This window comes from Engraulis encrasicolus, unplaced genomic scaffold, assembly GCF_034702125.1.
Source record: "Engraulis encrasicolus isolate BLACKSEA-1 unplaced genomic scaffold, IST_EnEncr_1.0 scaffold_55_np1212, whole genome shotgun sequence".
Taxonomy (NCBI): domain Eukaryota; kingdom Metazoa; phylum Chordata; class Actinopteri; order Clupeiformes; family Engraulidae; genus Engraulis; species Engraulis encrasicolus.
Window position 1 is genome coordinate 315,712 of NW_026945873.1, and position 13,242 is coordinate 328,953.

Consider the following 13,242-nt stretch of genomic DNA (forward strand, 5'->3'; position numbering starts at 1 on the left):
ACAGCCTATGCAACCAGGCCCTTCAGACACTCCAGCCACTCAAGCCACTCCACCTACTATAGCCATTCCAACCTTTCTAACCTCTCCGACCGCTCCAGCCTCCACAGCCACATCCTCCAACACGCCATCAGAGTCCCGCCCTGTGCCCAGCCGTGAGCCCCGCCTGCCAACGCCAGAGAGGTACAGTGGAGAGCCAAAAGGCTGCAGGGGTTTTCTGACCCAGTGTCATCTGTCCTTCGACCTCCAGCCTGCTGCCTACCCGACAGAGCACTCTAGAGTCGCCTATGTTATCACCCTCTTGACCGGAAAAGCCCTGGCCTGGGCTACAGCTCTCTACGAAAGCAAAAGCTCTGTCTGCGGATCCTTCGAATCCTTCTCCAAGGAGATGTTGAAGGTCTTCTCCCCAGAGGTCAGTAGTCGCACAGCAGCCAACAAACTACTTCAGCTTCGTCAGGGGCGCCAGTCTGCTGCGGACTATGCCATTCAGTTCCGCACCCTAGCAGCGGAGAGCGGCTGGGGTGAGCAGGCCTTGCTCGCTACATTCTACTGTGGTTTGGCTGACCGCATTAAAGATCAGCTAGCTTCGTGGGAGGAGGCCGAAAACCTTGAGTCACTGATCTCCCGAGTCATCCGGCTGGACAATCGGCTGCAGGAAAGAAACAAAGCCCCAAGAAGCATGTTCTCCTTTGCCGTTCCAGCCCATAGCACCCCAGCAGTCGACTCTTCTGATGGAGGACCAGAGCCCATGCAGCTGGGGGGAACTCGACTGTCACAGGTGGAACGTGAGAGGCGCATGAAGGAGCGCTGCTGCCTCTACTGCGGAAAGCCAGGACACTTTCGCAGCAACTGCCCGGAGCTTCAGGGAAAAGCCAAACCCCGTCCAGCCCCAGGAGATCTGTGACGGGGGTGACATCATCTCCTGGTCTCCCTACAAGCGGATTCTTCGTTCCTGTCACACTCTCCTGGGATGACCAGTCACACACTCTGCAGGCCTTCGTTGACTCTGGGGCTGCTGGCAATTTCATGGACCTTTCCCTAGCACAACATCTTGGGATTCCCACCTCTGCCATTGACTCCCCTCTGTCAGTAACTGCCTTAGATGGCCGGCCTTTGGGTGGTGGCCTAGTAGATAGAATAACCTCTACCATTCATGCACGGATCGACAGTCACCAGGAGCAACTGTCATTCCACTTGATCCAGGCCAAAGAGTTTCCCATAGTCCTTGGATTCCCCTGGCTGACTCGCCACAACCCTCATCTTGATTGGGCCTCCGGCAAGATCCTCCAGTGGGGCCCTAACTGCCATGCCAGCTGTCTCGTCCCAAGTTCCTGTCCCGAGTTTCTCAAGCCTCCCGAGTTGTCCCAAGCCCCTCCCGAGTTGTCCCGAGTCCCTCCTGAGTATCATAACTTGGCAGAAGTATTCAGCAAAGGTAAAGCAGCAGCCCTACCACCTCACAGAGCCTATGACTGTGCCATTGAACTGCTTCCCGGCACTTGCCCACCTAGGGGGCGCATCTTCTCACTTTCTGCTCCAGAACGCGTGGCCATGGAAGAATATCTCAAGGAATCACTGTCCTCAGGCTTCATTCGACCCTCCTCTTCTCCTGCTGGCGCAGGCTTCTTCTTCGTGGGAAAGAAGGACGGAGGCCTGAGGCCTTGCATTGATTATCGAGGACTCAACAAGATCACTGTCCGAAACCGTTACCCCCTGCCACTTATGTCATCAGTTTTTGAACTCCTGCAAAATGCCACCATCTTCACCAAACTCGATCTTCGCAACGCCTACCATCTGGTCAGAATACGCAAAGGAGATGAGTGGAAAACAGCATTTAACACCCCTACTGGCCACTATGAATACCGGGTCATGCCCTTTGGACTCACTAACGCCCCTGCTGTCTTCCAGGCCTTGATCAATGATGTTCTTCGTGACATGCTGGACAGATTTGTTTTTGTTTATTTAGATGATATTTTAATATTTTCCAAGAACCATTCCGAGCACGTCCAGCATGTCCGACAGGTACTCACTCGTCTCCTCAAAAACCACCTTTTTGTAAAAGCTGAAAAATGCGAGTTCCACGTTCCCAAAGTGGCCTTCCTTGGCTATGTCATCTCGGAGGGGAGGATCCTCATGGACCCTAAGAAGGTGGAAGCAGTACGGGATTGGCCTGCCCCCATCACAATCAAGGAGACGCAGAGATTCTTGGGCTTTGCAAATTTCTACCGGAGGTTTATCCGCAACTTCAGCTCCATTGCGGCCCCCATCTCTGCACTCACACGAAAATGCAACTCCCCCTTCTCATGGACTACTGAAGCTAGCCAGGCCTTTCAGACTCTGAAGCAACACTTCTCCTCTGCTCCCATTCTCCAAAATCCAGATCCCACTCGACCCTTCATCGTGGAGGTGGATGCCTCTAATGTAGGGGTTGGCGCGGTCCTCTCCCAAAGATCCTCTGACGGTAAAATCCATCCTTGTGCCTATTTCTCTCGCAAGCTCTCTCCATCAGAGGAGAACTATGACATTGGAAATCGAGAACTCCTGGCTGTTAAACTGGCATTGGAGGAGTGGAGGCAGTGGTTGGAGGGGGCTCAACATTCCTTCCTAGTGTGGACAGATCATAAGAATCTGCAGTATATCCAGCAGGCCAAGCGCCTAAATCCTCGACAGGCCAGGTGGGCTCTCTTCTTCAACAGATTTGACTTTAACATCTCCTACAGACCAGGCTCAAAAAATGTCAAACCTGATGCACTCTCGCACCTATTTCAGTCAGAAAGTCTAGAAAGCCCACCTGAAACAATCATCCCTAGTTCCCGAGTCATTGCACCAGTGCGCTGGGGCATAACATCTGTAGTTCAGCAGGCCCTGCGCAATGACCCTGCCCCTGATAATGTTCCTGCAGGTCTCTTGTTTGTTCCCAGGTCTGCACGTGGTCAAGTTCTCCAATGGGGTCACTCTTGTCGACTGGCGGTCCATCCAGGGGCATCTCGAACACTGGAGTTCCTTGAGCGACGCTTCTGGTGGCCTACTATGAAGACGGATGTGCAGACATTCGCTGTCACAACTGCGTCCAGGGGAAGGATCCACGCCAGAGACCCCAGGGCCTGCTCCACCCACTGCCCATACCCCGCAGACCGTGGTCACACCTCTCCCTTGACTTCATTACTGGCCTCCCTGCCTCTGAAGGTAATACCACCATTCTAGTCATTATTGATAGATTCTCTAAAGCCTGTCGCTTCTTACCTTTGCCCAAATTGCCCTCTGCCTCTGAGACTGCCAGACTCATATGTGACCATGTGTTTCGAGTCTTTGGTCTTCCCCAGGATCTCGTCTCCGACCGTGGACCCCAGTTTACCTCCTGCTTCTGGCGTGCCTTCTGCAAGCTGATCGGGGCGACTGTGAGCCTCTCGTCTGGCTTCCATCCCCAGTCTAACGGGCAGACTGAGAGACTGAATCAAGATCTTGAAGCCACCCTGAGATGCTTGGTCTCGAACAATCCCACCTCCTGGTGCTCCCAGCTCCCTTGGGCTGAATATGCTCATAACACACTGAAATGCTCAGCTATAGGTATGTCACCCTTTGAGTGTCAGTTTGGTTACCAACCATCTTTGTTCCCTGAGCAGGAGGTGGATGCAGGGGTCCCGTCAGCCCAGCAGTTTGTTCGGCGGTGTCGGCGTACATGGGGTAGAGCCAGACGAGCCTTGCTGAAAGCCTCTCGGCAGTACCAGCAGCAGTCCAATCGTCGTCGGAGGTTGGTCACCTTCCGACCTGGTCAGAGGGTCTGGCTCTCGGCTCGGGATCTTCCACTGAGGGTGGAGAACAGGAAGTTGGCGCCCCGGTTCGTTGGTCCCTTCAAAGTCCTCCGCAGGATCAACCCTGTGGCCTACACTCTGCAGCTCCCTCGCTCTATGAGGGTCCACCCGACCTTCCATGTCTCCCGTCTCCGCCCAGTGGTCACTTCCCCACTGGCTCCTACTCCTCGGCCGCCACCTCCTCCTCGACTCATCGATGGCCATGCCACCTACACGGTCAACCGGCTCCTGGATTCCCGCCGTGTTCGGGGGTCTCTTCAGTACCTCGTGGACTGGGAGGGGTATGGCCCTGAGGAGCGCTCCTGGGTACCGTCCAGGGATGTGCTTGACCGCTCCTTGGTTAGAGACTTCCATCGCTTGCATCCTGATCGCCCTGGGATCGTCAGGAGACGATCTTAGAGGGGGGGGGTTCTGTCAGGTTCTGTGGACATTTGTGCCTGCTGTTCTTTAATCTTGCCACTAGATGTCGCCATTTATCTTTGTATTTTTGTTTTACCTTTTGCCATTGGCTACACCTGTCTTTTTGTTATTGGTTAATTGAATCATTGATGGTGAATTGTTTGGGTTGCCTATTTAAAGCCTTTGTTTCCTTTTGACTCTGCTGAGATCTCCTGAAAGCCACATGTGAGTACTTGTCCCTGATTTTGCTACTGCTATTTTTGAGCTGCTGTTTTTTACTTGGAACTTTGTTTATGACATACTTTTGCTTGAAGAGGATTTTTTGCTTTGGACTTTCTTTGTGGATTATGGACTTTGATCATTGTTGTATTTTGGACACTTGGAAGACTGCTTTTTGTTGGAATTGAAGATTTGGGATTTAACCCTTTAGTTGCCTTGGAATGCTGCATATGATTTTTGAACTTTGACTTTTCCAAGAACTGTTGCCTTTTTGATGCCCTTTTTGAGAGACTGAACTCTTGGCTCTTTGTTTTTGTTTTCGATTTTTTGCCTGATGAAGAATTGCTTGGATTTTGTCAACTTGACTTTGAACTAAGTAAAACTTGAGTTTGAACGAACTCTAATTCTCTGCATTTCTGTCCTTTGTCTCCATTTCCTTCTGAGGGTGGCCTTGGGTTTTAAGACCCTGACAGAAGATCTCAGCCAACAATGGATGGAGCAGAGAATATGCCACTTCGTGAACCAGATCCGGTGCCAGTGTCTCACCCTTCACCACCAACTGACCCTACAGACCTGGCACTCGTCCTCCAGCACCTGACGACGGCCGTCGGCAGCCAAGATGACACCATGCGTCGTCATGAACAGGTCTTAACCCAGTGGGGGGCTGAGATGAGAAGGCAAGCTGGCATATTGACTGTGATTCAACAGGCCCTCCAGTGTTTACAGCCTATGCAACCAGGCCCTTCAAGCCAAGCCACTCCAGCCACTCAAGCCACTCCACCTACTATAGCCATTCCAGCCTTTCTAACCTCTACGACAGCTCCAGCCTCTACAGCCACATCCTCCAACACGCCATCAGAGTCCCGCCCTGTGCCCAGCCGTGAGCCCCGCCTGCCAACGCCAGAGAGGTACAGTGGAGACCCAAAAGGCTGCAGGGGTTTTCTGACCCAGTGTCATCTGTCCTTCGACCTCCAGCCTGCTGCCTACCCGACAGAGCACTCTAGAGTCGCCTATGTTATCACCCTCTTGACCGGAAAAGCCCTGGCCTGGGCTACAGCTCTCTACGAAAGCAAAAGCTCTGTCTGCGGATCCTTCGAATCCTTCTCCAAGGAGATGTTGAAGGTCTTCTCCCCAGAGGTCAGTAGTCGCACAGCAGCCAACAAACTACTTCAGCTTCGTCAGGGGCGCCAGTCTGCTGCGGACTATGCCATTCAGTTCCGCACCCTAGCAGCGGAGAGCGGCTGGGGTGAGCAGGCCTTGCTCGCTACATTCTACTGTGGTTTGGCTGACCGCATTAAAGATCAGCTAGCTTCGTGGGAGGAGGCCGAAAACCTTGAGTCACTGATCTCCCGAGTCATCCGGCTGGACAATCGGCTGCAGGAAAGAAACAAAGCCCCAAGAAGCATGTTCTCCTTTGCAGTTCCAGCCCATAGCACCCCAGCAGTCGACTCTTCTGATGGAGGACCAGAGCCCATGCAGCTGGGGGGAACTCGACTGTCACAGGTGGAACGTGAGAGGCGCATGAAGGAGCGCTGCTGCCTCTACTGCGGAAAGCCAGGACACTTTCGCAGCAACTGCCCGGAGCTTCAGGGAAAAGCCAAACCCCGTCCAGCCCCAGGAGATCTGTGACGGGGGTGACATCATCTCCTGGTCTCCCTACAACCGGATTCTTCGTTCCTGTCACACTCTCCTGGGATGACCAGTCACACACTCTGCAGGCCTTCGTTGACTCTGGGGCTGCTGGCAATTTCATGGACCTTTCCCTAGCACAACATCTTGGGATTCCCACCTCTGCCATTGACTCCCCTCTGTCAGTAACTGCCTTAGATGGCCGGCCTTTGGGTGGTGGCCTAGTAGATAGAATAACCTCTACCATTCATGCACGGATCGACAGTCACCAGGAGCAACTGTCATTCCACTTGATCCAGGCCAAAGAGTTTCCCATAGTCCTTGGATTCCCCTGGCTGACTCGCCACAACCCTCATCTTGATTGGGCCTCCGGCAAGATCCTCCAGTGGGGCCCTAACTGCCATGCCAGCTGTCTCGTCCCAAGTTCCTGTCCCGAGTTTCTCAAGCCTCCCGAGTTGTCCCAAGCCCCTCCCGAGTTGTCCCGAGTCCCTCCTGAGTATCATAACTTGGCAGAAGTATTCAGCAAAGGTAAAGCAGCAGCCCTACCACCTCACAGAGCCTATGACTGTGCCATTGAACTGCTTCCCGGCACTTGCCCACCTAGGGGGCGCATCTTCTCACTTTCTGCTCCAGAACGCGTGGCCATGGAAGAATATCTCAAGGAATCACTGTCCTCAGGCTTCATTCGACCCTCCTCTTCTCCTGCTGGCGCAGGCTTCTTCTTCGTGGGAAAGAAGGACGGAGGCCTGAGGCCTTGCATTGATTATCGAGGACTCAACAAGATCACTGTCCGAAACCGTTACCCCCTGCCACTTATGTCATCAGTTTTTGAACTCCTGCAAAATGCCACCATCTTCACCAAACTCGATCTTCGCAACGCCTACCATCTGGTCAGAATACGCAAAGGAGATGAGTGGAAAACAGCATTTAACACCCCTACTGGCCACTATGAATACCGGGTCATGCCCTTTGGACTCACTAACGCCCCTGCTGTCTTCCAGGCCTTGATCAATGATGTTCTTCGTGACATGCTGGACAGATTTGTTTTTGTTTATTTAGATGATATTTTAATATTTTCCAAGAACCATTCCGAGCACGTCCAGCATGTCCGACAGGTACTCACTCGTCTCCTCAAAAACCACCTTTTTGTAAAAGCTGAAAAATGCGAGTTCCACGTTCCCAAAGTGGCCTTCCTTGGCTATGTCATCTCGGAGGGGAGGATCCTCATGGACCCTAAGAAGGTGGAAGCAGTACGGGATTGGCCTGCCCCCATCACAATCAAGGAGACGCAGAGATTCTTGGGCTTTGCAAATTTCTACCGGAGGTTTATCCGCAACTTCAGCTCCATTGCGGCCCCCATCTCTGCACTCACACGAAAATGCAACTCCCCCTTCTCATGGACTACTGAAGCTAGCCAGGCCTTTCAGACTCTGAAGCAACACTTCTCCTCTGCTCCCATTCTCCAAAATCCAGATCCCACTCGACCCTTCATCGTGGAGGTGGATGCCTCTAATGTAGGGGTTGGCGCGGTCCTCTCCCAAAGATCCTCTGACGGTAAAATCCATCCTTGTGCCTATTTCTCTCGCAAGCTCTCTCCATCAGAGGAGAACTATGACATTGGAAATCGAGAACTCCTGGCTGTTAAACTGGCATTGGAGGAGTGGAGGCAGTGGTTGGAGGGGGCTCAACATTCCTTCCTAGTGTGGACAGATCATAAGAATCTGCAGTATATCCAGCAGGCCAAGCGCCTAAATCCTCGACAGGCCAGGTGGGCTCTCTTCTTCAACAGATTTGACTTTAACATCTCCTACAGACCAGGCTCAAAAAATGTCAAACCTGATGCACTCTCGCACCTATTTCAGTCAGAAAGTCTAGAAAGCCCACCTGAAACAATCATCCCTAGTTCCCGAGTCATTGCACCAGTGCGCTGGGGCATAACATCTGTAGTTCAGCAGGCCCTGCGCAATGACCCTGCCCCTGATAATGTTCCTGCAGGTCTCTTGTTTGTTCCCAGGTCTGCACGTGGTCAAGTTCTCCAATGGGGTCACTCTTGTCGACTGGCGGTCCATCCAGGGGCATCTCGAACACTGGAGTTCCTGGAGCGACGCTTCTGGTGGCCTACTATGAAGACGGACGTGCAGACATTCGTGGCCAGCTGTCACAACTGCGTCCAGGGGAAGGATCCACGCCAGAGACCCCAGGGCCTGCTCCACCCACTGCCCATACCCCGCAGACCGTGGTCACACCTCTCCCTTGACTTCATTACTGGCCTCCCTGCCTCTGAAGGTAACACCACCATTCTAGTCATTATTGATAGATTCTCTAAAGCCTGTCGCTTCTTACCTTTGCCCAAATTGCCCTCTGCCTCTGAGACTGCCAGACTCATATGTGACCATGTGTTTCGAGTCTTTGGTCTTCCCCAGGATCTCGTCTCCGACCGTGGACCCCAGTTTACCTCCTGCTTCTGGCGTGCCTTCTGCAAGCTGATCGGGGCGACTGTGAGCCTCTCGTCTGGCTTCCATCCCCAGTCTAACGGGCAGACTGAGAGACTGAATCAAGATCGTGAAGCCACCCTGAGATGCTTGGTCTCGAACAATCCCACCTCCTGGTGCTCCCAGCTCCCTTGGGCTGAATATGCTCATAACACACTGAAATGCTCAGCTATAGGTATGTCACCCTTTGAGTGTCAGTTTGGTTACCAACCATCTTTGTTCCCTGAGCAGGAGGTGGATGCAGGGGTCCCGTCAGCCCAGCAGTTTGTTCGGCGGTGTCGGCGTACATGGGGTAGAGCCAGATGAGCCTTGCTGAAAGCCTCTCGGCAGTACCAGCAGCAGTCCAATCGTCGTCGGAGGTTGGTCACCTTCCGACCTGGTCAGAGGGTCTGGCTCTCGGCTCGGGATCTTCCACTGAGGGTGGAGAACAGGAAGTTGGCGCCCCGGTTCGTTGGTCCCTTCAAAGTCCTCCGCAGGATCAACCCTGTGGCCTACACTCTGCAGCTCCCTCGCTCTATGAGGGTCCACCCGACCTTCCATGTCTCCCGTCTCCGCCCAGTGGTCACTTCCCCACTGGCTCCTACTCCTCGGCCGCCACCTCCTCCTCGACTCATCGATGGCCATGCCACCTACACGGTCAACCGGCTCCTGGATTCCCGCCGTGTTCGGGGGTCTCTTCAGTACCTCGTGGACTGGGAGGGGTATGGCCCTGAGGAGCGCTCCTGGGTAACGTCCAGGGATGTGCTTGACCGCTCCTTGGTTAGAGACTTCCATCGCTTGCATCCTGATCGCCCTGGGATCGTCAGGAGACGATCTTAGAGGGGGGGGTTCTGTCAGGTTCTGTGGACATTTGTGCCTGCTGTTCTTTAATCTTGCCACTAGATGTCGCCATTTATCTTTGTATTTTTGTTTTACCTTTTGCCATTGGCTACACCTGTCTTTTTGTTATTGGTTAATTGAATCATTGATGGTGAATTGTTTGGGTTGCCTATTTAAAGCCTTTGTTTCCTTTTGACTCTGCTGAGATCTCCTGAAAGCCACATGTGAGTACTTGTCCCTGATTTTGCTACTGCTATTTTTGAGCTGCTGTTTTTTACTTGGAACTTTGTTTATGACATACTTTTGCTTGAAGAGGATTTTTTGCTTTGGACTTTCTTTGTGGATTATGGACTTTGATCATTGTTGTATTTTGGACACTTGGAAGACTGCTTTTTGTTGGAATTGAAGATTTGGGATTTAACCCTTTAGTTGCCATGGAATGCTGCATATGATTTTTGAACTTTCACTTTTCCAAGAACTGTTGCCTTTTTGATGAACTCTTGGCTCTTTGTTTTTGTTTTCGATTTTTGCCTGATGAAGAATTGCTTGGATTTTGTCAACTTGACTTTGAACTAAGTAAAACTTTAAGTTTGAACGAACTCTTAATTCTCTGCATTTCTGTCCTTCGTCTCCATTTCCTTCTGAGGGTGGCCTTGGGTTTTAAGACCCTGACAGGTCAGGCTACTAGCCACAGACATTAGGTCTAGACGATGCAACACTCAGTGGAGTGGACACAACCATGTTTGGCTCAAGGCCATAGGAGATGCTGACCAGTTTGTGAATGTATTCTTGTACCGCGTTTGGTACTGATGTTTTGTCCTTGTTGGGACTTGAACATGTAAGATCATGTGTGGTTTAAATACTGTTCTCAGCCTGGAGTTGAGAGAACGGTTAGGACAAGGATAGGTTTGTGCCCTGGCGCCGAACAGCCGTTCTCACTTGAGCTGGTTACAGCTGGGGATGCGCTTTGGCAGATGGGCACTAAAGCCCTGATGCTAAAGGCACTTATGTTATACTATGGTATTCTAAGGGTTAACTGAATTGCTCTTCTCACTTGCAATGTACCATAAATTGGTAATCTCTTGGCAAATGGACCTCTTCTCCAGTGACTTTCTAGCTTCCGGTGTTCTCTTCCTGTGTCTCCTTCACAAAGAATGGGTAATGTATGCTCATGGCTGTCTTGAGCCCAATTAACTAACAACAATAACCAAGTATGTAATAGTGATAATAATATAGAAGTTGGGTATTAATTAGTAAATACACAGTGGTGCCGTGACCCGGATTGGGAATGAGGTTTAAGGGGGAGAGTGTAACGGAGGCTAACTAGCAGAGTTGGCCTGGAACGTTAGTAAACCTCCCTCCCTGAGCCTCATACAGTGTCGATGCCGTTGGGCTGGGGGACTGGTCCTTTGGTCCAGCAGTATCGTACTGTGCCTTCCATTTCCAAACTGATGTAGTTGACGAGGTTGCACATTCGCGCACTGAGGGGGACTAACAGGTGCAAGAAGACCTCTGTCACACGGGCAGCAATCTTTCAATCTGGGAGCGAATGAGTAAGAGAGTGAGAGGGATCCCTTGCTGATTTTGTTGGTTTGCCCACTAATGAAGACATGATCATTCTATAATATTAATGATAACATCTATTCAAATATGGAGAGACAGAATATCAAAAAGAAAATCCAGAAAATTACTTTGAAGAATATATTTTAATTGATTTGTATTCCATTGAGGAAAATAAGTATTTGACCCCTCTAGTCAAAGAAGACAAAATACTTGGTGGCAAAGCCCTTGTTTTCTCATTCAGAGGTCAGATGTTTCTTTCAGTTAATGACAATGTTTGTGGATATATTAGAAATGATTTTTGTCCACTTTTCTTTGCAGATCATCTCTAAATCATTTAAGTTGTATGACTGTAGCTTGGCAAATGGGATCTTTTGTTCCCTTCACAGGATTATTATAGGGTTAATGTTTGGAAACTGTCTAGGCCACTTCATGACCTTAATGTGCTTCTGCTTGAGCTACTCTTTCGTTGCTTGGGCTGTATGGTATGGATTATTATCATATTGGGAGGCCAATCCATGACCCACCTTCAGTCTAGTGGTGGTGGGGAAAAGGTTGGCATGCAGCATTGTACGTTTACATGTCTCCCTTCATCCATTCCTTGACGATGTGAAGTTGTCCTGTGTCTTGGCCAGACAAACAAGCTCAAAACATAATGTTACCACTTTCATGTATGATGTTGGAGAAGGTGTTGTTCTTGGGATCATAGGCAGCATTTCTCTTCCTCCAAACAGATCGAGTTGTGTTAATGCCAAACAGTTTGATTTTGGTGTTATCTGATTCCAGCACCTCCCAATCATATCCTAATCCAGTTTGATGTTCATTGGCAAACTTCAGGTGAGCCTGAACAGGTTCCTTCTGAAGCAGGGGTACCATACATGCACTGCAGGATTTTAATCCGTTGTGGTATTAAGTGTTTCCAATAGTTTTCTTAGTGATTGAGGTCCCAGCTGCCTTGAGATCATTTCCTAGCTCCTCCCATACAGTTTTAAGGTGCTTTATCTCTTTTTTTCTGGTTATTAAATTCCCACAAAGTCAAATCTTTTATGGAACCACAGACAGGCCTATGATTGATGATCATTTTGTATGTCCTAAAATTGGGGAAAATGCACCAACAGCTTGCTCCTTAATATCCATGAGCCCATTTCAGCCTTGTTGAGTTCTAAAATCTTGTCCCTGACATCCTTTGACAGCTTTTTGGTCTGTCCCATGTTGGCGAGTTTAGTTTGATTGATTGATTGACTGATTCTATGGACTGATTCTGCAGATTCAATGTGTCTTTTGTGCAGGTTACTATTAACAGGTGTGTTCAATTCAGATAACAAGTTGATTGGAAGTGCCATTTGATCTGCGGGATCAGAACTCTTAATGGTTGGCAGGGGATCAAATACTTATTTCCCTCAATGAAATATAAATCAATTAATATATATTCTTTAGAGTTAATTTCTGGATTTTCTTTTTGATATTCCGTCTCATCATATTATAATACATATTATCATTAACATGAAAGACTGATCATGTCTTTATTAGTGGGCAAACCAACAAAATCAGCAAGGGATCAAATACTTATTCTCCTCACTGTATGTATGTATGTATGTATGTATGTATGTATGTTTTGAGCGATGGAAGGAATGTCCATTTATGTTTTCTATATAGTCCAACCAAAGGCAAACTTCATGCATGCATGACAAAGACTTTTCTATTCCTCTCTACTCTATAATTTTCTATTCTATTCTATTCTATTCTATTCTATTCTATTCTATTCTATTCTATTCTATTATATTATATTCCAAAAGGGGCAATTGAAGGGCCATAATAAATAAGAGCTACACAGTAAACAAGAAACAGTTATTTACCACAACATTATAAAAACATTATTTAATTTTTTTTTAAATCACAGGACGGATGATCACAACAGGCTCAATTCCCACCCTTACCTCTCCCTAAACCTTCATCCACACCTGAGGTCCCTTTGAGCAAGGCTCCTAACCCCACACTGCTCCAAGGACTGTAGTCAATACTCTGAAAAAGAATAACTGTCACTTTGGACTTTGGAGTCAAACACTACACACACACACACACACACACACACACGCACACAAGCAGGCAGGCACGCACGCACGCACACTCACACACACACACACACACACACACACACACACACACACACACACACACACACACACACACACACACACACACACACACACACACACACACACACACACACACACACACACACACACACACACACACACACACACACACACACACAAACACACACACACACACACACACACACACACACACACACACAC